Genomic DNA, 3,973 nt, shown 5'->3' with positions numbered 1-3,973 from the left:
GCATTTGGGGCCCATTGCTTCCATTCAGGTCTCCTCACGATCCCTCTGCCTTCCTGTGGCTGCTTCAGCCGTTCACATGGCAGGAGCGATAGGAGCAAAGTCCCTGCCACCTTGGCATTGCCTCCATACTTGGAAGTATAGACCATCATACCACGAGCGAGAGGAAGCCGTGAAGGAAGCTATCTGGTGGTGAGGCGGGATTATTTCAGGGGCTGGCGGTGGGCCACTTTAGCTAAGTCATCAGGTAAGGTCTGTGTTTAAGGGAAGCACTGAAGAAAGATTCATCCGTGAGATGAGCTGGAGAAAGAGCGTTCCAGACGGAAGGAACGGCAGGTGCAGAGACCCGGGGCTGGGAGGGCCAGCTGTGTTCAGAGAAGCGAAGGACGGCAGGAGAGGGGAGTCATGTGACAGGAGGTGGGACAAGAAGGGCCGTGGCAGATTACTCGGGGCCTTCCTAAGCTGTAGTGAGGAGGTGGGGCGGGGCAGTCACTGAGGTACTTTTGGGGGGGTGGAGATGGTATGGGAAGAATAAGTAGCAAGGAGGCGGCGGGGGATGAAGGGATCAGCAAGACAGCGGATCAGTGGAAATGGCGGCTGGCTCCAAGTGGGGGACAGTGGAGACGGGAGAATAGGAGGATTTAGGAAATATTTTAGGGGTAGATCCAGGGGGACTGTTTGACTATTTAGATGTGAGTCTTAAAGGACAGGGAGAAATCAAGGGTATCTCCTGTGTTTGGGGTTCAACTAGATGGTGTTGGGGGAGACTAAGGGCAGAGCCCACTGAACATGGTTTGGGACATGTTAAGGTTTAAGATACCCAGTGGGTGGTTGGATGTGTGGGCCCACTGGGCCTGGTACCATGGGAGTCTTTAGAATCCCAACAAAAGCATTTTCAGGGGAACAGAAGTGGGGCAGTGGAACTATAATGGGAGTTATTATTATCCCGTTATCCAATGGGAGACCCTTTGGATGAGTTCAGCGGCCAAGAAGAGTGAATGGATGGGTGTGGTGTGGTCAAGGGGAGTTTTTGTTTGTTTTTTAAATAAAGCAGTTCAAATCTTTCCTGGACTCCCGCGCAAATATCCAAGGGGATCCAATCCGAAACGCTCAACACATTTCTGGACATTGTTTCGTTCTTCGTTATTTCTGCTTTTTATTTTGAAAAATTCAAAGTTCCAGAAAAGTTGAGAGAATGATACAGTTAAGGGCCATATGTCCTGTACCCAAGTGGCCTGTCTCCCTGTTGCTGAAGACAGGAGGTAGGTGGGCTTGCGTGATCACTGGAGGCAGTGACCCCAGAGAAAGGGGGAGCATGATGGGGAGGAGAGAGGAGGTCGTAGAAAAGCAAAGTCCTTGAGAAGTTGAAGGGCGCCAGTTTTCGGCATACAGATGAAAGATCCGCCTTGGGCCCTTTTCCTCTGAATGGGGGGAGAAGAGGGCCAATGAAAGGATTTCTTTCTGGTGGCTTCCTCTGCTGGGAAGTTGGAGGGGAGGAGAGGAGGAGTTGCACAGTGTCTCAGGGAGGGGAAGAGACAGCCGGGCAGCCGTGAGAACATGTTTGAGATTTGTGGTCATGAACTTGGAACCAACAGCGGGCGTTGGTTGCACGGACTTTCTTCAGTAACATTCAGGAACTTGGGTGGAGGCCCCGAGGAGGTGAATGGTTGTATTTAACGGGGTTTGGGGTCTATCCAGCACAGAACCAGTGGAGGGCTGACGGGTGGGCGGGCCACGGACTGACTACAAGGAGGACCGCAGAAGCAAGGCTGGGTGACTGAGGGGCAGGAGGACAGGGAAGAAGAGATGGCCTGGGGGGATAAGGGTGGGGTCACAGGATTGGCGGCCTCATCGCTGCAAGAGCTGTGCTCCATCGGGGATGCTAGGGCAGCCGGTTTGGAAATGAGGGGACAGTTAGGGGAAGTGGAAGTTGAGAGTGCCTGGGGGGTGTGGTCCTTGTCAGGTACATGCCCAGAAGACCCTGGCGGCCCAAAGGTTGAGGTTGATGGGGGCAAAGATGGTCCCCAGTGAGGACGGACACCAGCACAGAGGGTGGCGACTGGTCGTCCCGTTAGGGCAGCAGCAGAGGTGAACAGGGACAAGGCGAGTGGTCGGGAGGTCAGAAGGCGTGCCTGGGATGATGCAGGCTGGACGGAGGAGAGAGCCTGTGCCCCGTCAGCCTAAAGCACGTGCCCAGAGAAGGGGGACAGGAATGGTGCTGGCCTGGGAGCCTGGGACTTCCAGGCACGTGAGATGTCAGAGAAAAAGGGGGGGGGGAGTCAGGTCAGGTGATTGGGCTGCCTGTCGGAATTCAGGTCCTCACGCCGGGGAGCTCCCACCGTGCTGCTGAGGCACGAGAGTGCCGGAGTCACCACCACTTGTCCCTTCTGAGATGCGTCATCTCGGGCAAGTCATTTCCCCTCTCCTCGTCCGTAAAGCTGGGCTTCTGAGGGTGACTTTGAAGTTTAAACAAGAGAAGAGAATGCTCTTTGCACTCTACCTGGTGCATATAAGTGATCGCTAGATATTAGCTATTATTGTTAGAGTGGGAATCATGTTTTCAGAACGTGAAGTGACCGTATTTTCAACCTCGGTACCCTCCAGAGCTAAGTCAGCCTCCATGGTCAACAGAGACCATGGGTCCCACAGGGTCCCACAGTAGAGACCACAGGATCCCAACAGGGTCCCACAGTAGAGACCTGGGCCCTCCTTGGTACCGGAGGAAGCCTGGAGTTCTGGGCAACTAGAAGAGTGTGCTCTAGAAGGCATCCCTTCCAGAGCCGAAGAGGAAGCAGACAGTCTACCCTTTCTTGTCCAGAGGCCTGTGGTGGGGGGAGGGGGTTGGTGGGTCTTTCCCAACGCCCCTTGGGGCCAAGTGCGGGCAGTCGGCAGGTGTATTAGTTGTCCTGGGGTGAGAGACGACAGCAGAGGCGTGTAGTTGTTCTCCCTGTCTGCACCCCTGGGAGGACCCAGCCTGGGGACAGGAGCGCGGGAGTCACCGTGGGAAGAGCGTGGGACCAGTGTGCCCGTGCTGGACTGGAACACACCTCGCTTCAGAGAGCGAGCCCGTGACCCGGGGCGGGGGGAAGGCGTTTCTTAATGAGCTAGGGTCACGGGCTGGGTTGTGTCCCCCCGAATTCACATGTTGACGATACGACCCTTGGTGCTCGGGATGTGACCGTATTTGGAGACGGGGCCTTGGACGAAGGGATTTAGTTAAAATGAGGTCTTTGGGGGTGGACGCTAACCCAGTATGACTGCTGTCTTCACAAGAAGAGGAGATTTGAATATGCAGAGACACCAAGGCCACACGTGCCCGGAGGAAAAGACCTTGTAGGCCGGAGGGAGAAAGTGGCCATCCATAAGTCAAACACACCAAACTTGCTGACGTCTTCACATTGAACATCCAGCCTCCAGAACTGTGAGAAAAGAAATTTCTGCTGGTTAAGTCCGCATCTGTAGAATCGTGTTACAGCGGCCCAAGCTGACGAAGACATTGGGCTGGCCAACTCCCCCAAGGACAGCTGCCTGGTCGGGTGCCCCTGGGCCTTTCTCGCCCGAGTGGCGGGGCCCAACACTGACTCTCAGGTCACCCCCTCTGGGAAGCCGGCCTTTTCCTGTTCTCTCTCGGTAGCTCCTCAGGGGACAGGAAGGACGTTACTCACCCCGGTCTTCTCCGAGCCTCACACAACACTTGCCTGCGCGTTCGTTCCCCTCGCCCACTTGGTTGTGACTTTTCCGTGGTGCACATCGTCTCATGTCGCCTGTGACTCACTCCCCGGTTTCGTCTCTGTCTTCCTCCACTGGTACGGAAGCTGCATGGTATCTCGTCCCCATGGTATCTCTGGGGCCTGGGACGGTGCCCAGAACCTGGGAATCACACAGTGCGTTTTTGTTAATAAATGAATCAACCCTTTGTTCTCGCCGTGAGAGTCAGATCTCAGTGTTTTTCCTTGCCTCTGTGTTCCAAAGACGA

This window comes from Lynx canadensis, chromosome A3 (genome assembly GCF_007474595.2).
Source record: "Lynx canadensis isolate LIC74 chromosome A3, mLynCan4.pri.v2, whole genome shotgun sequence".
Lineage (NCBI taxonomy): Eukaryota > Metazoa > Chordata > Mammalia > Carnivora > Felidae > Lynx > Lynx canadensis.
Note: the sequence above shows the minus strand (reverse complement) of the source record.